The 23,562-nt window shown below is 42.7% G+C and overlaps 1 long non-coding RNA gene across 1 annotated transcript; it reads left to right on the forward strand.

Moving 5' to 3' along the window:
- The first annotated feature begins 5,885 nt into the window (after positions 1–5,885).
- Positions 5,886–11,455, forward strand: LOC133468255 (uncharacterized). Its single transcript, XR_009785434.1, has 3 exons — positions 5,886–6,018; positions 6,111–6,171; positions 6,788–11,455. It is a non-coding gene; the product is annotated as an uncharacterized LOC133468255 (long non-coding RNA).
- The last annotated feature ends 12,107 nt before the right edge of the window (positions 11,456–23,562 follow it).

Raw genomic sequence — 23,562 nt, forward strand, 5'->3', positions numbered from 1 at the left:
TTACATGTGATATGACTCGGTATCAGAACATTGATACAAAAATATTGATGGTGTAATACTAGACTTCATGACACTGAAAATCAACCCTCATAATAAAACATCAATAATAAGCCGTCTATTTATTTCACATTTATATCTATCAACGATATGAGTGTTGGGGGGATTGATCGAGAATATGTAACCTATGTATCATTTTTCCGACGAACAGGGGCTTGTACCATTGATTGCAACACGGATATTTGAAAGCAATGTTGACATATGCTTCCTAAATAAAGGACTTTCTATTTCCAGTTGCTCATTTTGGATATCTTGCGGCGATGATAAAACGTTCGCATCTTCAGGACGGACTTCTTGGCTGTAGTATCGTGCCGCTGCGGATTCCTTTCAAATATTCTCCGCCACGCTCGACTCTGGTCGTTGCCGAGCGTTTGTCGGTCGCCAGGGGCCGCGCCCCGCCTCCCCGCCTCCGCACGCGCAGCTTTTCTCACCTCTTCAGCTGCGGCGACAAACACCGACGCTTTTGCGTTCTGTTCACAGCCCGAGCTCTCGCGGGACTTAATGCTAGTCGCGCGCCGAAGGCCACCTGGCACATGAAAGCCGGAAGAAAACCTGCTAATTATTCCCGTCAGTTTGATAATTATTCATTCATTCTCCTAATTATTCATTCGTTCGGACAATGACAGCATTCGTACCCACTGTTTTTTTTTTCCACGCCGCCTTCAGAATATCCACAGCAAAAATTCATGTTATCTATTTCAATACAAAACAACAAACAAATGCCACTGATGTCTTTTCTCGCAAAGTTTGTTTATTCCAGATTCAATGTTTAAGCAAAATTGAAGTTTCTTGTCAATGATAAACTTTAACGCACAAAAGGGAAACATGCACGTCGCAGTGATTTTTCATCAAATATTGAGTTTGGCCCGCGACGTCCCAATTAAAAATTTTGTCCCACCGTGAATTTGAGTTTGACACCCCTGATTTATGCGATGTCCTTGAAATCCATCTTAAGTTCGTACTAAAGTACTTCGAGGCAATGGTTGGTTGGTTAGCTAGTTAGCTGCACGACCAAACTTCTTTATGATTAATATGAATTCACTTTATTTATAGGTCACCGTACAAACATATTTAAAAGAAATTGAGCAATACGATAAAACGTACATTACAATGCGACATTAATCAACACAAATATTACATCGACAACATTTGTTTGAATATACAGTGTATGATTGTAAAATTGGTCTTCAACAGGCAAGTTCTTTGGGTTAGTTAGTTAGTTAGTTAACCAACGCTTGGTTGTTAGCTGCACACCGCTAACCTCGTCCAGTGTTTGAATACACAACATTGTAAGTTTTCAGTGCCAATAGTTAGTTTGTAGGTTGGTTATTTGGTTGGACAACAGTAATGCAAAAACTTCCAAAGCGATGACCGCAAAACTCAGTTTCATCATCACCGCGGCGGCTGGCGGCGGACGTCGTCACGCAGTCGACATACCGCAAGCTTGTCCATTATGCATCACGTGTCGTGCGTGCGTGCGTGCGCTCGCCTTCATGTAATATTTGTCAAGCTCATCCACGCTTTGTCCACACACTAAAACGTTCTCGCCCTGGGTGGCACTACCCAAACAAAACCAAAAAAAAAGTTTGAACACCAGGGCCGCATCGTCCTCTGATGCTAAGTGACTTTGTTCACGTGCTCATTACACCCTGGCACGCCGCGCGCAGAATTAAGGAGTATGCGTTGAATTTTTAAACGCTCAGCTAAGAAAACATCTGTTTGGTTTTCCGTCACGGTGCGGAGGAACGCGCCGGGAGAGCCGCTCGACGGTCCCGAAAGCTTCGGAAAAAATTGTTGGAGCGTTGTTTTTGTCAGCTCCCAGTAAGAAATACACACACTGTCATGTAGTCAATGTTTTATACAGTATATTCGCAACAAATATTTAAATAAATCAGTAGCTGATATTAAAGTATGATTTTCAGCTGGTGCGCTACCCGCTTGAGCGTGCAAGGTGATTAGCAGCAACACGGTCTCCTCGGACCTGAATTCAATTAGGATTTAGCAAATGGTCTCAGTCAGCGAACAGTGACCAGGAAATCTGCCCAGTGCGCGTCTGCGTGTAATAATGGCCGTCTTTTAATTAAAAAGCTGCCAAATGACAAATTGTAAAGACTTGAAGCTCACTTGTTTCGAAATCCAATTTCTTGATCCTTAGCTAGCTAGTTGGATCAACCCGACTCTCCAACATCCCTTTACCAGAGACGTTCGAGGAATGCAATCGATGCAAAGATTTGTTTTTTTTTTTAATCGACTCTTTGATGTATTTTTATTAAACGGAACCCCAAAAAACAAATCAGTCAGCTTGCATTGGTTTGATAACATTCACATTCACGGGTGCAGATTGACACATGACCTGCCACGCTCACGTACGCCGCATCCTGCAAATGCACGCCAAATCAAACGTCGCGCTGCTTCCCACTTGAGACATAGTAAATAATAACCAGCAGAGGTGTGAATTTATGCATGAGAGGGGGCTGTCAAGTGAGGAGTGGGCACACACACCCACACAAACACAAAACTGTGTGGCGCCATCAAGCGTTGAATTACATCGCAGTGATTGAAACACAGCACAGGACTTAAATCCGTAGTTTGTGTATGAGTGTGTGGATTGTGTGATGTCGCTTTGAACGTAAATTTATTTTGTGTCGTCGTCAATTCTTAGGTCCAATAAATCGTCATTTTGAGGGAATTCGGATACTAACAAAAAAAAAGAACATTTACTGGTGTGAAATAAAAACTTGAGCGGGGCTTCGAGGCGGTGTGGCTGCTTTAGAGCGCCTCGTTGTTGGCCATGAGTGTGCGTTCACAGTGAGAAAGGCCGAAGCATACGGAGGAAAAAAGCAGGGGGAAAGGGGGGGGGGGGGGGGGGGGGGGGGGGAGCCTGACTTGACAGCCAGCGTACAGACCGGGACTTCGGGCTGGCGCTCTAAAGCGCCCCGTTGTCTCGGCGCGGGAAAGCCCTGCGACAATCCGGTGGGATTTATTCCAGCTTTAACCGGATATATTTTTGCAGCTCAAATATGCAATTGATTTCGAACATTCAGCCCCCAAAGCCAGTTTCACGTGGCAACATGAATTTCTTTTTTACGTTTGTTGTGAGGAGACTCGCAAAAAAAGTGTCAAAGTAAGGAATCTGCCATTTTGGTTTGGTCATTTCGGCCATTTTCCAGGGGTCCTTCCAAGCTGAACTTTCTCTTGAGATTTTGAGACAGATGGACAGTGCAAAATTATGATGGATTTCCGATTCGTGTGTGTGTGTGTGTGTGTGTGGGGGGGTGGGGTGAAGCATTGCGGCAGAGTTTGATGACTCATTATAAAATGTATAATGCTCATAAGTTGAGTTTGGAAAATTCAGCCCCTGCAGTCAGTATCACCTAGCAACAGGAAATTTGGCAGACTTATCAGTCACGAGTAGACCCACAATCAAGTCTCCCATTTTGCTTTGAAGCGGCCGTTTTAGGTTAAGACTCATGTCAGTCATGCCTCCCCCATTCTCTTATTGGCTGCGTGATTCATGCCTTTTAAGTCTGTTACTCAACGACGAGGAACAAAAGCGGCCAAGAAGAAAAAAAGATGAAGTTTGACGTGTTCTTGCGGTGGAAGAAGAATAAAAAGATGATGGTAGTGCTGCCGCCGATGTGCGCTAAAAGCTCCCATGTGCTGCTGAGCCTGAGACTAATCACAGATTATTAACATTTATATTGAAAGATGAGCTTCCATTAGCAAGCAGCTGCTAAATTACACGCGGCTATCTTGCAGGCGCGTGATTGTGTGTGTAGTTTATCGGCAGGTGAAGGACACGACTCATTTTGGCAAGTCAATATCCGCAGCCGACGGTCATAACCATTCAAATATTTATGAGGCTCGGCTTCATATGTGACGGCTAAGACGTCGTCCTCGTTCTTTGTTGTTCTTGTCGGTGTTATTGCGCAGTTGATGATGTTGTCACGCAACGTCAACACGATAAACATTTCATTGTTAATATAAAGTTTTAACCCTCGGGCATTGTTGGATTTTAATTTGATTCATTGTATTAATTTTTTTGTATGATACTCATTATAATGCCTCAAGGGAAATTCAATTTAAACTGCTGTATGTTTTGCTGCACAGCACACAAGAGAGCCAACCCAAACACATGCCAGCATTCGAGATTGAAAGAGGTGTGCCAACAGTGCCGCACCACTTGACTTGGTGAGTAGGGACGGTGCCTTGCTCAAGAGCCCCTCGGTAGTAGCCATCAAGCAGACCAGCGTCTCGTGCTCTATTTTGACATTTGTGTCCACGCCTTGAATAAAACGAATGAAATGAATTGAAATTCTGTTACTCCCCCCCACCCCCAAAGGACACCACCGTTTTCAGACTCCAGCGCCGATTGGTGGTTAGTTCAGTGCTAGCGTCCGCTCCATGCTCCTTGTGAGGGTTTTCATTTTGTATTTTTATGTTTGTCCATTTGTCCCGTTCAATAAACAGCCCCCCCCCCCCCCCCCCCCCCCCCCACTTCACTCGAGCAGCGGCGTATCTGAATCTAACTTGAAAGTCAAATTTTGGCTCGTAACACAAAGCAAAAAAAAAACAAAATCGACAAATTGATGGCTCGTAACAAAAAAACAAAAAAACTCAGAAGTTGAGGCAATCTTATTCGAATTCCTATTTTCTGTGCTCTGGATAGTGTTTAGGTGAGAGGAAAAAGGCCTTTCTGGCCTTGCCCGCCTGTCTACCATGTCACTCATGTATTTGCCATCTGCCAGTGAGCGCGGCGGTCGCTGACAAGAGCGCTAAGGAGTCAGAACCCGCATTAGCAGGACGAGGCACGACAAAGGCGCAGATTAACGCGCCGGCGTCCGTCAAATGCGAGCGATTTGCCGAGCATGTTGGGAAGTGGCTCTCAAACCATTTGCAGCCTATCAGCCAACTCATTTGTGGATGTTAATGGCTCGCTCGCACGCTCGCGCTACCCTTGCTCTACCGCCGCTGACAAAGCGTGGCGGCTCCCTCCACGTCTGTCAATCATCTTGAGCGGCTCATGTGACATCAGCCAGGCCAAACGTGAATATAAAAGAAGCTTTGAAGAGGTTCTGTGTCACGGTAGGGGAACACAATTCCAATGGCTTCACCCAAAACGCACCGAGGTCGTTTTGAACTAAGAACCGACGACTCGTAGCTTTAACATTAGCTATCAAACGGACGCAACCAACTAAATTAACAAACGGTGACCTACGGTAACCCATTAACTACTTCCCTGCCTGCCAACGTAGCAATCTAGCATACAAACATTTGCTAGGCTCGTTGCTCGCTGGACGAGCCAAATGCTAACATCAAAGCACCTGTAGGAGGTTCTGGATCGAAATACGTCGTCGACAACCTTGAGCAACATAGCGAACCCCGAGTTGTTCACGATGCCGTCATCGGTTGATGAATGAGGAGACATCGTTGAAGGGCTTTGAGTACCTTGAAAGTCGAAAAGCCCAGGCCCATTAAAGAACTTTTGAGCGACTGTCTTGGAATAGAAGAAAGGAAAACATGCATCGAAAAAATATCTAGTTTGCCTTGTTTTGAAAACACAGGCTCTTCTGTAAGACTGCTGCTGTTTTGGTAGTTAAACACGGATATAAGCAAAAACAAAAAACTAAGTGCACATGTCGTTGTCAAGAAGAACAAGAAATGGGTCAGTTTTCCAAAAGAAGGCAAAATCAAACGCTTGTTTCGTTTTGAAGCAAGTGAGCTGCTGGCCGACGAACAAAGTCCACTTGGTCCAAGCTCGTTAGGGGGCTGTGCAGTGGTGGTAGTAAGGAGGGGACAAGGGGGCGGGGGGGTTCACTGTGACTGATGCTGTGTGGTGGTGGGTGTGCGCCAGGCTCCACAAACCTCCACTCACTCGATTTCCTTTCAACAAGCGCACTGGAACACGTGTGTGTTAGCATTGGCGTGTGTGGACGTTAGCTTTCAAGTGTTATAGCATTGGTATGTATTAGTGTGGGTGGGTTAGCATGCGTGTGTTAGCATGTGGGTGCTTTATCGTGTGGATTGTGTTAGCATGCGTCTTTGTTTGGAAGGTCAATTCCAAGTCCGGATCAGGACGGCGAGACATTTAACGTCTTGCGTGAAAGCCCAAAGGTAAGCCTTAATGAGTGCAGGGACACGCACGCACACAAACACACAAGCCTTTCTGCGCGTCCTGTTCTGGAAAGAGGGACTGTTTGACCTTGATCAGACGGGAGGGCAAACACGCTAATAGCCTAGCGCACATTCCAATTAGCAGCGGCTTGGGAAGCTTGATCCCAGCCAAGTCAGCCGCTGATGGATGGATCAGCTTGTCTGATTAAATGCTTTGGAGGTCGTTGACTTTGGTTGGTTGGTGTATTTTTTTTTTTTTTATTACCATCAACATGTAATTGTCGACCATAAAGTTTTTTAACCATAAACATATCATTAATGACTATAAACATACAACTGTTGACCAGAAACATAATCTTGTTGACTGAAAACATTCAACTGATGACTCAAAACACAATTGTTAACCACAAACATACAATTATGACCATAACCTTGCAACTGATGAATGTAAACATAAAACCGATGAGTATAAACGTAAAATTGTTGGCCACAAACTTACAATTGATGACTATAAATATACAATTGATGATTCTGAACATATAAATGCCTTTGATCTGCTCTGTCGGGAAAATGTCCAATATTAACTTTGAATCTAATAGCATGTGTGTTGTTACAGTCGCCGTGGTTCCCGTCATTGTCTCCATGGTGACTGGCAGGCCACAGCCCAGACGCTCAGGCTCCTCTTGATGATGTCACCGAGGTCCAATCGGGTCATAATTGCCGTTTAATGATCTCGGCGCCGAAGTCGGCGGATGGCGTCTCCGCGGCGACCGAGCACTCAAAGGCGGACGCGGTCGTGTCCTGCGGGGGGGCGGTGGACTTCTGCCACCAATTTGTGCTCCCTTCCAGCCTCCGTGACTCCATCGATTTTCACTGGAGGCTTGTTGTAATTAAATATCACATGACTTTATGATGACAATATAATTACGTCCTCGGGCTCTCGCTGCACGCTGCGCTCGGCTCACTGACTTCTCCGCGTAATGTTCCGCATTTTTCACCCGCGTCGGCCTCGCGTGCATCCTCGGTTCTTGATCTACAACACCCACGTAACATCCACAAAACCCTCAGATAACAAGCTGATAACTTCAAGGATAATGTCTAAAATATGAAGAAAAAAAAAGCCTGATAGTATGTCATTTACATCTAATTCATATCCAGAAAAAAAATCAAGGTAGCATAGAAAAAAATTATCTAGATCTCATTAAAAAAAAAAAAACTTGCAGATATTTTCCAAACAACATCCTGGTAAGGTCGTGATCACATCTGGATAACAAGTAGAAACATCTTAAGAAAAACAGTCAGATCTCATTTACATATCCTGTAATTAATATCCAGAAAACATCCAAATGGACATTTGCACATACCATGGAAACAACATCCAAATAGGCTCCAGATAATGTCAAAAAAAACTTATTAATCACGTCCAGATCACCAATCAAATCATATCTAAAAAAATTTGAATATCTAAAAAGATCTAGTTAGCATGCCGCTTATATCAATAAAATGTCCTAATAGTATCCAAAACAATCTAAATAAACAGCCACAGAGCTTGCAGATAACGTCAACATTCCAATAACATCTAAAAAAAAAAAAAAAAAAAGAAACGTCTGAATAACATCTAAAGAATCTAAAAAAAAAAATGTGTTTTTTAAAACATATCCAGATACCATCCAGAAATTCAATCTAAAAAAAAACAACTGGGTAACATCCAGAAAACATTTAGATAACAGCCGTCATCAGTATCACCCACAAACATGTGGATGATATCTAGAAAACATCTAAAAAAAGACAAAAACAAAAAGCAACATGATCTGTAAAACATAATCCAGAAAACCTCCTGATAACATCTGAAATCAGTTCGATATCATCTTGGAGATTTCCAGATCGCAGATCAAAAAAATGAGATGTTGCGATAAAAATGAGCTCATAGTGAAATAACATGCGGATAACGTGCAGATAAGCCGACGACAACATTCGGTCGGACAGCTCGCACCACGCGGCTGTGTGTGTGTGTGTCGTCTGTGACGTGTGTGCGTGCGTGCGTGTGCGTGTGTGTCTCCGAGGCCCAGCATGAATCCCATGAAGTATTGATGATTGGCAAGCTTTCCTCATGGATGCTGTGTGATGTTGAACCAATCAACAACATCAGCGAAGCATATAAACGCTGGCGAAAGACTTGAAACGTATTGATGGAAATTTTCTACTGGATCTTTTTAACTCTGTAGGGATTGGTCGTCATTTACCGACACGTATTTCTTTCATAACAATTCAAGTTCTTAACGTAGTAAACTCGGGCTATCATCTGTAGTTAAAGTTCAACAATTGCTTGAGTTCCCAATTCCCAACTTTATGATGATGTATGTTGTAGGACATCATTACACGCAGACAATCGGTTATGCCTCAAACAAAGCTCCTCCTCTGTTTCGAGACGGCTTTTCCCGTTTGACATAGAAACGTAACCCTACCTTAACCACAACCCTGCAGTTAATCATTCGAAGCAAAAAATTCGACTATCAAAGCACGTCAATAGCGAGCTGCACACATTCCTACATTTAATGAAAAAAAAGCATCTTTGCTGACTATGGTGGATTTTGTCTAAATGTTTTGGTTTTGTCATGTTATCCGGTAGTAAATATTGAGTCGTACGTGGCACGGTTGCATGCGGTTACATTGGGCTTTCGTAAAGTATTGACGGGATCTGCGATTGCAATGTGATCGTGGCGCTATTAACTGTCAGTGGGGTAAGTCCCTCAAGCCTCACGTCTCTTGTACGTACTGGAGCGCCGTTATCTTCGTCTGCCGCTGACCGCCATGAACAAGAATCTTTTCCACTCGCAGCTCTCCATCTGGCATCCGATCAAAGCCCGACGTTGCGTCCTTGTCGTCTTTTTGAGCGTCGCTAAATGAGGTTTGCGCTGGGAGCGCGGCCCCCCCCCCCCGTCTGACTTTTATCTCCGCCGGGGCGTAAACAAGACGACGACGCAACGAGCAGAAGAAAGCCTCGTCTTCGTGCTATGAGACGAGAGACTGCAGTTTATTTTAGTAATGAGCTCTTGTCTTGCAGCTGGATGTTTGTGTTCCGCGAGCCCACCGGAGGCTGTAGCACACGTCCGCTGGAGATGTTGCCTCGCAGACACGCTTCTTCAGCGTGTGATTACACTTCGCCTGTGGCAGCCTCAGCCACGTTGCCTCCTGTTGACTGGATGCCTGGCGCACAGCACGACAATAGAAATAATCACCACGGGAGCAACATTGTGCGGACGATCGTATAATGTGAAAAATATATCACGGGAATAGAATTGAATTCGGTTAACCTTAACATTACCTTTACCTGGGAAAGCTAAAAACTCAATTCAATTGAACTCAATTCGATTTTTGGGAGAGCACTTTTGAGATGAACTGCTGTACGTAAATACAAATCCAACAATTGAAGGTAACGGAATTTTGAAACAATACAAAACAAAGGCTTTGCAAGCTGCCTGGCGAGATTTTTAAGGACTCAAAAACATTTGCCAACAAAATCTAGTCGGCTGTCGTACTACGGGATACACGACACTAAAGCTGACAATACGGAAGAACACTTGGAAGTGGTCTGTAGTGGGACGGGGAGGGTATATTTCCTGGCACTTCACATTCACTTTGCCTGCAATGCCCCCCGACGAGTTTTAGTTCTATTTTATAGTCATCGGCATTTCCGTGAAGCCGAATAAGCTCACCACAAGCACTTACACGCGCAGTAACAAACGTTCGGGTCTTAAATGTAGCATGAAGGTGCTAACGAGCAGTGATCAGCAGACGCATTCATGAAATAAGTCAAGATGAGTGAGTGAATAAGAACGAGGAGCTGGTAAGTTTCTGTTTCCTGTTCTGTTTGTGAGCGTTAACATGTCGGACGAGACGTTGGGTGTTAAATTTAGGCCGACGGGAGTGCGGCGTGAGATGAAATGAAGCCGGAGGGGAGCACGTCGCTAACAGTGGGAGCTCGCCGAGGGAGGAGGTGAATATGAATGATGCAACACTGCACCATTCTTTGTTCTCACTTTTTTTTTTTTTTTTTTTTTTTAACTCCGTCTTCTTGTTGGAGGGATGCCACGCATGCTACACACCCGCATTCCCGTCACGGACGCTTTGAATAATACCCAAGTTGAACTTCTAACCCAAATGTAACGCTAGCGCTACCGTAAAAACCATCCCAGACCTTCCGGCTGGTCCCCAAAAAAACGCTGCAGCACAAGTTCGAACCACAACATCGGCGCGGTCAAAACACGGTCGACACGTTTTCCGGTCCCGCCTCCCCCGATAGCTTGATTTGACAAGATTAGCCCGATGGTCATACAAAACGGCGTGTCGTGTTGCCAGCGTTCTGAGCGAATTGGCTTTGTAGTCCGATTCGGCCATCAATTCCGCTGCTATTCGCCAAGTCCGCCGGGGGATCGCCCGCGATGCACCCAGCTTTCCTTCCTCTTTTCTTCTCTCGATCTTTCTTATCTCGACACATTCACACGAACATCAAAACCGCGACTGCGGTCACGGCTATCGTGAGGTGTGCTATTGACGTGCGGTATGTTCCTCAAACCGAAGCCTACCTGAAACCTCGGCTTAGCGTTGGCCAGCCCAGCATGTTTCCACGAGTGTTGTGTTGTCCCGAGGTCTAGCTGCAATCTCCCGCCTTAACCGCTCCCTCCTATCCAATCTTAACGCACCTTTCAAACTAAGAATAGAGCTGTGTCACATTAAGTTAACATTGCTCCGCCTCCCTCGTTTCCGCCGCCATCGCTCTCTCCCCAAAAATCCAGTCGGGGGCCGAGAACGAGAGGACGCCGGCGGCCATAAAGATGACGGATGCGCGGGGCGGCCGGCGGCTTTTTTTTTACGGCCCGCGGCGGCACTTCATTAGAGTGCGAATGAAATTGCCGGGCGGCCATAATTGACCTCTGGAAAGCTCAACGCTCGTCTTCCACGCCAACTATTAGAGGAACTACTTTTCTATCAGTATGACACCTACGCTGATGGATTCGCTTTTTTAGGGCGGAAGAGCAACAGGTGGGGAATACTAATTAATTAATTACAAGTGGGGACATTTCTTCACTTTTTTTTCTCCAGAAGAAAACATGTAAATAGAATGAATCCGTTGCGGTGTCAAACGTACATCTTTAAAGTGTTAGGATAATGCTTTAAGTCATGTTCAGGCACAAATAGAAGGCACAAAATATGGAAAAAAAAATCATTTCTTGAGTGTGTTAATAGGCTACAAGATTAGCTGCAAGTCTCACATTAACAACACAAGCTAAACTGTCAAGAAGTATTTCCGTCTCGGCCAAAGCAAAACATGCTCGCAACTATAAAACGCTCCATATTCTTTCTAATTCATTCATTGTCAAAGAAATATAAAGATATTATTTTTGACAAGTACGAGAATGCGGGGCCTTATTATTTCACTAATAGGGGTAGGACTACTTTATTGTGTAATAAAGATAAACACTGTATCTCATGGTGCGGGATAAAAAGTATAAAGCTAAATTAAATTATTTTTTTTTCTTGGCTAGACACCACCAATGTCATTGTTATTGTGTTGTTGTTGTTTTTTTTCCCGCAGCACAGCGGGACCCAAAAGGAAGGTGTCACGATGTTTTATTATGAGGGCAAACGCTGTGTTGATTTTGCTTCTCCACAACGATGAGTCACCTTTTTGGGACTCAACAAGTTTCGCAACCGCGTGGAACCTGCTGAGGATTAAAAAAAAAAAAAAAAAAAAGGTTTGTAGAAAAATTCTGCTTCTGGAAATTAGGAAATATATTTTAATATGTTAAATTCAGTGAAAAACTGAAGACAATAGTAAAAAAAAAAAAAATATCTATTCATTTTCTTTTGTAAAGTGGGGATGGGCGGGCATATAAAATGTCGCCTCGGGCGCCATATTGGCGAGGGCCGGCCCTGTCTCGGTGCTCACTGTGTGTTAATGACGTTCTGGTTTTAATGTGTTGTGTTGTGGGGTTTGCGTTTCCGTTGTGCGTTAGTGTGTTGTGTTATGACCTGTCCGTGCCACCGTCATTTTGGGTGACTTTTATGGATATTTGGGAATTTGTCGAAATGGGCTCAAGATGTTTTACGTACGCCCTCTAATGTGGGTGAAGCGTGGCGTCAAAGTTTGACGCTTTGGAGAATTCATCAGCCAAAAAGGTTTGTGTGTTGTGTGGGTCGTGCAGCAGTCAAGCATTGTGTTTGTTTTGAGTCTTTTGTGGGTCCCCTGGTGATTATGTGGTCTGCTCACACACTCGCGCTGCTGTTGCTGTCCTGGTGAATAAAACATGAGGCGCGTTTCAGGCCGGGCGACAGGTCGCCAACCGTCGATGTCTGCTCAGCCTGACATTTGCGAGGCGGCCGCTCGCCGCTGCCGCCGGTGAGGCCCGATTGTTTGTTTTCGGATTTGGTTTGTCATCCGCCTCCTCGTCCTCGCCTTCCGACATCGTTAGGAAAACCAGAGTCGCGTCGTCGTCGTCGTACCGGCTCTCTCGCGGGGCCGGGTCCCAGACGACTCCGTGGCGGCTCGGACAGGCTGGTTGTCGTGGCGACGCTGCCGAACCATCTTTTCCAGCGGGATGCTTGAATCATCGGACCCTCAGCGCAAACCTACTGATGAAAAAGTACATATCCGCTAACATTGTTTCCTGCACTGATGGATTGGTTTTTGGTTAAGTGTTAAATATATTCAAGGTGGAGAGTGTCTAAAACTTGTAAAGCCATAAATGAAAGATTTTAGGTTTATGGCCAATTAGCATGTGTGTGAGTGTGTGTGTGTGTCACAAGCGCCGCTAGCGCTAACCGCTAACAGCCTGGCGGCGAGGCATGCGCGCATTGATGAGCATTGTTAGCACTGAGAAACAAGAATTATTTCGATTTTCAATTGAAAAGTGAAAAATGTACTCATTTTATTTGTTTGCAACCTGAATATTGAAAGAAATGTTCCGGTTTCTTTTTTTTTTTTTCACCAAAAAAAATTACACAACTGAAAAATGGGTTAAAGGACTGAGTTTGATTTTAATATTTAATAGGGCGGCATTACTTAACAAGCATCAGTAAAGTGGTCCGAACTGATTGTGGTGGCTAACAAGCTAATGCTCGTTATCCAACTTCTGGGTCACGTAAACACAACCGATGAAAGATTCAAATCTTACTCAGTCCTGTTATGCCGTTTTTTTCAATTTCATATTTTTGCAAACAAACTTTTTTTCTTTGTTTTTTTTTTTTTGCGTGAGATTAAAAACAACAATCAGTCACTTTTTCAGTTTTGAATCTTAAATTGCCCATTGAAAATGGAAAGAACGAGTAGAACAGATTCAGATTTGGGTTGACTGTAGAAAGGAAGACAAACAAAGACGTCTGTTGTCGGGCAAAGTGCTGATGCCATTAGTATCGGGAAAACAGATTCAAGCACATCCGGCTATTTATGTCCGGATATTTTTGCTTATTGACAGATTCATAAAACGCGCGTTAGTGCACAACCATAAAATGTAGCAGTTGCAGATCGATGCGGCGAGGCCAAGTGTTTTATTGCTGTTTGTCTGCAACTTCCTTTCATGCAAAATTGCAGTTTGAATCAACTTTTTTAATGATGGGTGATTACCATTTTATGTACATTAATAAGATTTCAACAAATAAAAAAAAATCATGAAAAATTGCAGTTTCCAAAATGACCTTTATTTTTACATTTAAAATGTAAAGCATTTTTATTAAAACTAATTAAATTCAGCAAATTTGAAATTGGAAAAAAAATTGAATATATAAAATTTGAATAAAACAGAATTGCTACTACATAATACATAAATATAAAATTAGAATGGCAGGAAAATACGATTGATTCAATGATTATTTAAAAAATGAAAACCTTATCCTGAAAAATTGCAGCTTTAAAAATACATTCTCAATTTAAAAAGAAAAATGGTAAAAATATATTTAAGTTATTTAAATAGATGAAACCAAAACAGCAAACAAAAATACATTCTTACTAGAGTATCTCTAAAACCTTTGATAGTCATCAGTCCATGATAAGACAGATTTCTATAAATGACGAAAGTTCAGCGCTGTTTTCACGCTTGCTTGGAGATGACTGCAAGTCCACAGCACAGAATGCTCAATGAGGTGAAGAACAATCCTAAAGTGTTGAAGTAAAACACTATTATGTAGGGTAGACACATAAAACCAAAGTTGAAATGTTGGAAAGAACAGACAATGCAATGGTGTGGGGCTGCTTCTCTACTCAGGGCCTGGACACATTATCATCAACGGGAAAATTAATTGCCAAGTTTATCAAGACATTTGGCAGAAGAAGCAAAGACCGTCCGCCAATTGAAATTATAAACGGAGGATGAGTGATGCAACGGCGCAATGACCCCAAGGACAGAAGTAAATCATGCAGTAAGCAAAGTAGGTTTTCTTGGAAATGAATCGCTGCCGTATTAGCTCATCATTTGCTGTGTTTATGTCGGATCTTTGGCATTCCGCAAATTGATTTTTTTCCCCATTGTGCTTTAAAGCCTTGGTGGGGGTCTCTTGTTTTGATAGACGTATGTACTCCATGCAGTGTATCATCGCACGCACGCACAAAGAACATAAATGAAAAAAAAAAGACACCAGCAGTAATGAGGTTTTTCCTTCCTCTCAGCTGTCACCCCCCCCCCCCCCCCCCCCCCCCCCCCTCCAATGCGTCTGTGTGTTTGTTAGCCTCCAAAGCCCCATCAAAGAAACAAACAAGCGAGAGCAAGATGCATTGTGGGTCCTCCTTAAGGGCGCTCTTCACATCAGAAGACGTCTTCATGGACCAACGTCGAGCTCCTTGTCGAGTGTGTCGCAAGCGAAACGACACGCGTTTGCCAACAAGACTCAAAAATCGGCCTTGATGTTTACGGTGACGCGCATATGTCGGGTGTATTGGTTAGTTCGAAAAATGTCTCTTATGTTCTTTCAAGACTCTCGGCTGTTTACACAAAATACTGTGTTGACGTTGACTTTGTTAAACGTTTCTGAAGAAATATACGATATGCCGTTGATTGAAGGAGATAAATCGTCATCGAGGTTTACGAACGCGTACGGTAGGTTCATTGAAAACTCGTCATCATATATTTACCAACAAGCATGTGAGCGTCATGGAAGGCGCTGAATTGACTTGAATGTTTGCTTTATTATTATTACATTAGGTGCCAGAAAACAGCAGATTAGACAGAGAGACGGGGGGAGAAGACAGGAGAAAGGATCGATGGGAAATCGGCGACGCCCAAGGAGCATCAAAGGACGGCCTTCTTTTTTTTTGGCCGCCATTTTTTCCGTCTCCATCAGCAGAGCTTCTAAGTGAAAGTGACTTTCCAATTTACATCAGCACGATTAAAGCGCCGCGGAACGTCTGCCGAAACGCTCGGCACCTGTCCGATCAACGTCGTGTCTACTAGCTTAATGGCTACGATTATTGAAGAGTTTCAACTCGATCCCCAGGAAATTCACAAATCGTTCCTCTTACGACGTCAATAGGAAATTTCCATGATTACAATTTTAGTTACACTCGGAAAAATAGCAGTAAAAGCTTGGATTTTTTTCATACCACTTCCAAAGCCGACACTTGTGATTTTGCTCAAATCTATTTCATATATCCAAAAAGCATAAATTAGGCTGCTTTTACGAAAACTAAATCGTCTATGATCTTTACAAAACAAGTTTTTCTTGGGTTGCATCTGACATTTGAATCGTCTGTGTTTAGGAAAACTCGTACGTTGTTGTCGAAGACCGAATGATCTTTCCTGCACTTTTTTTTTTGCGTTTACGAAAACACATACGTTAGGCTCGTTCAAGAGTAATAGAGCTCCGACGTTATGTTATATGAAGACGCTAAATTGTCTTTGTTTGCCAAAACGCGTCTTTTAGGCAAACGCGGTGCGGCTGATGGCCGCCGGACGTTCAGCAGCTCGAAGGGCGCTAAAAGGAAATTCTGCACACTGACATCATTCACATGAACCATTCATGACTTAATTAGCGTGAAGTGCAAAACTTTATTGCCCGGACGGTGCGTGCGCGTGTGTGCGTTTGTGAGAATGACAATAAATCCAAGGGGCTGTTCAGCTGCGACATTTTTAAACCCTCGCTCACTCGCTTGCTCTCATTCACTCACTAATTCACTCACTCTCTTATTCTCACACACACGCACATGTATTTATTCACTCCCGTACTCGATAACACATACACTTGTGCACACACACGTTGGCAAACTCACTCACGCACACACACTTAGCTGCACTCAGCAATCTCTCAGAGTGAATGAATACACACACACACACACACACACACACACACACACACACGCTCTGGGCTGAAAGCCAAGTGCATCTCCCGTGAGTGCATGTCGACTGTCGAGTGTTATAAGATAAAATAAATAAAAATAAGAAAGCTGCGTGTGTTTTGCTTTTAATATTCCGCGCACGCCGCTTCACAGCGAAACTGCTGAGGCGGACGTTTTTGGCCGTAAACGACCTGACAGATGACACGTTTTTTTTTTTACATTTTCACAATAAAGGCACACATTTCAAAATAAATACAAAATGGCTGCAATTACACTCGGTACGCAAATGCACAGTGACACACTTGAATCTAGTGCGACTTGGGTGTATTTAGTGCGCGTGTGCAGCCGTTTGTGTGTCAGTTTTATAGTAAACCTCAACTGATAGGGATGAAGAAACAGCTTGAAGCAAGCACACAGTGCCTCTTATTTGAAGAACGAAGCAACTAAAAATGTAATCATCTTAGAAATTTACAAAAACACGTATATTAGGTTCATTGCAGACTCAAAATTGCAAAAACCTTTTGTTCATTTTCCTCCTTTGCAGCGAAACATTTTTTTCACTTCATTTTCAAAGTCTATGAACATTTTACGAAAACAATCATGTCTGTGTTAAACATTTGACTCTAATATGTCATTTTTAAAAAAGCTTTTAAAGTTAAGGAGAAGCGACATGTCAATTGTTCCTTCCCGCATCTTTTATTCCCTTCTTGGCCACGGCGTTGATTTGCTCCCTCCGGGTCGCGCCGACGTTTATTTCTTCAGAGCGACCAAATCCAACGTTTTGAGCCCAAGGCCGTCCCTGGCATTTGTTCACGTGCGCCCCCTCAAGTTATTCACTTTTAATCCCGCTGCGGAATTCTCTACCTGTTTTCCAATGATTACTGTGCAGCATCTCTACCAGCGGAGGACATTTTTTTTTAATTATTATTATTATGTTGCTGCGCTCGTGTTTATCACATTAGAAGTGTCACGCGGGGGCGACATTAGGAAGACATTATGAGTCTGGTCATCAGTCGCAATACACAACACAGCAATTACAGCTGCGTTTTATTGAGAAAAATGACTTTGTTTCAGCCGAGACGTGATGGAGCGATCACAGTGGATAATATCTCAACAGGCAAGTTTAGAGACAAAATAAAGGCCGTTTGCCAGCACGGAGCGGAGGCAAATCTAATCGCCTTTGATTCCCACAGGAATACGTACGCAAGGTTTGTTGAAGACCGAAACTTTGCAAACGCGAACCTACCTTTGAAGTTTCCCCCCAAAAAAAAAAAAAAAACTGAATTAGTAATTTACTCTAAATTATTCTTTGAAGAGCAAATCGTTTTTGATGTTTGTAAAAACATGTACGTTAGGTTCATGGAAGGCGCTAAATGCTCTTTGACGTTTACAAAAAGCAAGTACGCTACGTTTGTTAAATGCTAAGTAGTCTTTGATGTTTATGAAAACGTGAAACGTTACTTCGCAGATGTTAAATTGTCTTAATCCTGTACGAAAATGTACGTACGTTCACGAAATTGTCTTTGATGTGTACAAAAAACCCGTATGTTAGATTCATGACTAAATTGTCTTTGATTATTACAAAACGTGCGGTTCATGAAGACTAAATCATAATTTTTCAGATTTATTTTTTAAAAAGCAGGTAAGATTCATTGAATATGCTAAGTGGTCTTTGACGTTTTCAAAAACATTCAATAACTGCTAAAGCATTTTTGCTGCTTACGAAAATGCGCACATTAGGTTTGTTGGTTCATTTCAGAAAACCTGTAAGCAAATTTAATTCCACGCCAAATCATTTTTGCACTTTATGAAAACTTATGTTAGGTGCTAAATGATCTATGATGTATGCAAAGTTTATTCTTTACTGACTCAATTTTGCTGATTACAAAAACATGTACGCTATGTTCTTTAAATAATAAATCATCATTAAAGGCGTTGAAACGAAATAGTGTTAATTGATTCCGAAGATCCGTGTTTTTTCTGCTTTTATTTGACTTGCTGAAAAATGCGTCGCAGACGAGGCCACGCCGCAGACGACAGACACATTTTCGTCCTTCAGTCAAAACCAGAGATAACGGATGAAAAACAGCTGGCGAGGATTAGAAATGTATCAGCTGTCCTGCCTGGGGAAATGATGAAAGTCGGGATACGGTGACGGGGAATGCAATCTGCATCGGCACAGCTTTGTAATTCCTCACCTCTGCAGACCCCCGCTATCTGCTTTTATTGGAGGTAAGGGTCTCATCTTCGCCAACAAAAGTAATACTTGAAATATTTTCTTTTTTTTTTTCTTTTTTTATTTCAATTATAATATAAGCAAGAATACATCTGATTGGAGCTGATCAAAATTTCAGATTTCTGGCAAGTACTGGCTGTGTCCTACACATTTGTGGTTTGTCTGCAAAGTTGCCAAATAATATTTAGCCTGTAAATACAGAAAAATACACTAACATTTCTGGCAGGTTATGTCTGTGTCCTACATGTGACAACAATCTCCCTTATGTCTAGGAGTTTACTGAATGAGCTGTTAACTCAGAAAGTTGTAGGAATCTGGGTTCATATTGGAATATGTTCTTTAGGGAGTCCAGTCAGAAGACCATTACAATAGTCAAGTCTACTTGAGATAAAAGCATGGATGAGCTTCTCCTGGTCTGCTTGACACATGCAAGCCTTCATTCTGGTGCATGTTCTTCAGATGGTAGAAGGCAGTTTTAGTAATTGATTTGATATGACTGTTGAAAGTCAGGTCGGAATCTATCAGAACACCAAGCACTTAAGCAGGAATGTGGATGTTCTTTCAAATGATGTGACAATTGACAACATCCTGATGTCTAGTTACACAGCAACAATCAAACTCAGAGGACAAAATTGCCGTCCATAAATTGGACGATTTGTTCTTGTGCTTGTTCATTTGTCCGCACAGGAAATTAACTGCCTCCTTCCGACTCGCCAATTCCACATTTCACATTTCCCCGACTACTCGTCCCACGTCGCAGCACGTTGTTCCGGCCTTTGCCAACTCCATTATTGCGCTAGTGTTTTGATTTATTATTTTTTTTAATGCAAAAGATCCAAGTGTTATTGATTCATCACCTAGAACATATGTTAATGCAGTACATCCGCTAACGAGACGCAGCCGTGATATAAACACCCTGTAGCCATGCATAAATAAAGAAACAGACGGAAGAAATCCATCGCCCGCGCAAGGATTTGCCTTTGTTTGGTGCTGCTCCGTCTGTTAAAGTAGCAGTTCTTTGAAGCTTTGTAATTACTGTAACATCTATGCTACTTTCCGTTAGCCCGTCTATGGTGTTTGACATTACATGTTCGCATTAAGCTAGCGGACCTTCGTCCCACAAAAATACTTAGTTTGGTTGAACAATTTGGTGCTTCGATATACAATGATAAATCATCATTTGTTTTATTTTGTTAAACTTGGAGTGACAAACAGCATGAAGCAAGCATGCGGGAATACTAAGGAATACTTAAAAAGTACAAATATGATGACTACGTTTAAACTTTAAAAAGGCTGTTTTGATAAGTTTAAGTGTATTCTAATCTGCTTAAATGCGTTAGAAACACGGGAGGGGTAAAACTATATCTAAAGTTTTTAAGATGCTCTAGCTATATCACAAACTTTTGCGGGTGGGTCTGGAACATAATTCCCCACGAAAAATGTCCTACCCTTAACAACAATCTACCTTATGTCTGAGCGCTTACAGAAGGAGTTCCTAAACATGTAAATGCACACAAAACGAGCTGGAGAGGTCATTCTAACAAGTACTGAATGATGGATGATGCGAAGCACAATTCTTTGTCAAATAATTAAAAATCTTTTTTTGTTTGATGGAAAAATGAACGGCGCTACCTGGAGTGCTGGCAGCTGGGCTCGGTTAAAAAAAAAAAAAAAGCCGCCAAGGCAGGAAGGCGTGTGCTCTGTGAATGAGCTTGATATCAGCTGAATGGCAACTAAATGCACCGCTTGAGCACTTTTCAGTCAGCCGCGGCAGATGCGTGACGCGTCCCCCTTCCAGCGCTTTTTAACAGCCGAATTGTAGAGGTGACTGGAGGAGCTTTTAAGCGTGGAAGCATGCACAAAAGATTACATTTAAAGTCGACATTGAGCTGGCACAGATAAGTTGAGGCCGGAAAGAAGATGGGGAAGTGGCCTTCAACTATCAAGGCTAAAAAAATAGCAAGAGCAAAGGAGTTGCAGAGATTTCTGGCAAGTACTAGCTGTGTCCGACATGAAAAATGTCTCAGGTTTTTCTGGGAGGTTACTGAAGGAGGAATGTTCTCCGGAAACTCTCTGTAACATGTAAATCTGTACAAAATGTAAATGTGCATACAAATACACTGAAGGAAACGGGAGGAATTTCTGGCAAGTCCTGGCTTTTTCCTCCATGTGAAAACAATCTCTTGTCTGTCTGCAAGGTTACTGAAGGAGCTGTAGATGCAAAACGCAAAAGTCCAAAATGGTGAATGGATCTGTGGTCATATTGGTATACGGTATGTAATTTAAAATGATGTGATGGGAATTGTTGGCAAGTGTCCTACATGTGACAACAATCTACCGTATGGCTGGACTGTGGGCAAGAGTGGAATGACACATGTGGTGTAAAACTGTCTCCTTAGTACAATCAAAGATGCTTTTAAAGCAACTAAAAATTAAAAGTGCATCTTCGCCTTTGTCGTCAACTTCCCCTTCTCCTTTTTTGGTGCCATGATGCTGCACCTGACCTCCCCTCGCCATCGTCCTGCCCCCTTCTCATCTCTTAATCCATTTCTCTCCGCAACTCTGCTCTTCAATACCCCCCGGGTTGCCTCTGGCTTACTTTACTTTACTTACCAACCCCATTTAGAGAACTTTTTGTATGCAAACAGAACAAAGTCAATTTACTATAATATGCACTTTTTAATAAAAATTGTCCACGGGAAAGTTGTCTGACGTTCCAACAACGATGACGGTGAGGAGCAAACGAGCCCCGCCAGGACGTCGGGAAAGCTGGAATCAACTCGGCTGCATTTCATCCCGAGGCAAGTTGGCACTTATTTCATGCGATGGCCCGCACGTCTGTGACATCGCCATTTTTATTTGATGATTGTTTTTGTGTCAGAAGAACGCGTAGATAATTCGAAATTTTCAACGCTGTATATTCTCAGCAGGCGCTTCAATTCACTCTTTGGCAGTGCTCAAAACACGCAGCAATAATAATAATAATAATCATCATCATCATCATCATGAGTGCACTAGTCAATTGAATGTAATCGACTTGTGTAGATGATGTGTTCAGGCACAGTGGTAGTGTTCGTCATCCTTTGATAAGAAATCAGTGCACACAGGCCACGTCCACCTCTCCAGGCGCCCCATTAGGGAAAGACGACTGACATGTTGGACTTGATGAGAATAAAGATGAAAAGACGATGAGGAGACCCTGAAATGAACAAGTACTCCCAGCGATTCTAACTAATGATCAGTGCACCAACCCGTTCAACTGCAGTTTTACATACAACATATTTGTATCAGTTTGTAACTGATGATTTATTACATGTTAAAGACGTTTAAAAAATCGAAAACATTCTTTTCTGCCCACCCCTCCATCGAAACATCATCCACCAAGCTATCCATCCAAGGAAACATATGTCCAACTATCCACGAATAAACCCAAACATCCAGCAATCCCTCCATATTGAACTGTACATACATTGGCATACACAATCACACACAATCTATCCATCCAACCAACTGTGCAACAATCCCTCCAGATGTCCATGCAACCAAACGTCCATCCAGATACTCATCCGAGGTCTTCATTAAAAAGCCTTCTTTTTCCCGTCAGATTGCTTATAAATGTATCTACGTATGTAAAGCTTGTTTCCCGTATAGCGAGAACACGCACACACGCATCTTCAGCTTAGCACCTGCACCACAATGCTGCGTTCACGGCAATCCATCATCTCAGCCTGCCATCACTTCTAATTACAAAGCCATTAGCTGACACACACACACGCACGAAACACACGCGCACCCGCACGAAACACACTCAGTTCCCATTCATAACTGATAAGCAATTGCTACTGACACACAAAAACAAACAAAAAGATCAACACTTCGGAGCACTTCATTTGAACGTCCATTAAAGTGTGATTAATTGAATATTAATGGCTAAAATTCAAACTCTTATGTGGTACTTAACTGCCTTGACATGTAAACAATCCCTAGAACAAAACTGGCTGAAAACCAGGCCGAGTAGATTGGTTTTAAGCGACCAATATGGGCTTTATTTGTCACTGAATTTCACTACTAAAACTAAAACTGACACATAAAACAAACAAACAAAAAAAGAATGAAACGTATATTGAAACACCAAAATGTTCAAGCAATTCCAACCAATTGAAAGCCCGCTAGCTTAACGCTAACATAAAACGGGAAACACCATTGTCGGGCTAACGGAAATTTCCCCACCTCTCATCAAAGTCGGCTGGGATAGGTTCCAGCTCACCTGCGACCCCAAGAGGGTAAGTGGGACCGGCGGAAAATGGATGTTATAAACCTACAAAACATACAAATGGAGCATACGACAACACTCCCAGTTATATTTTCTCTCAGCTCAGTGGTAACAACAAATATTCATATTGCTATTGGGGACTACTGTATTAGTTGGGGGCCTTCTCTGCCTCTTCTTCTTGCTCTTAATTGCACCGCATCCCTTCCAGGAGACCTTAGCGCCATCGTGCATGTTGTGGCACAATCTGGTACTACTCTGATGTTGCGCAACTCTAAAGTCAGACTTGACTGTATGCTGCAAAAACCAATGAAAACTATTGCTTCGAAAATTCAATAAAATATTAAATATTAAATGAAATATGACAACAAAAATGCTCGTGCAGCTGTCATCCAACCTGTGCCTGATCTATCAAAATCAACCAGCTTCTTGAACTGATCTCCAAAGACGACTGTATTACCCCCGCGAAGGCGGAATATTAAAAAGTCACGATGAAAAGTGTTTTTTCGTCTCGTCTGCTGATCATTCACCATGACTTGGGGCGCGATTGCCATCACACAA

Source organism: Phyllopteryx taeniolatus, chromosome 18 (genome assembly GCF_024500385.1).
Source record: "Phyllopteryx taeniolatus isolate TA_2022b chromosome 18, UOR_Ptae_1.2, whole genome shotgun sequence".
Taxonomy (NCBI): Eukaryota; Metazoa; Chordata; class Actinopteri; order Syngnathiformes; family Syngnathidae; genus Phyllopteryx; species Phyllopteryx taeniolatus.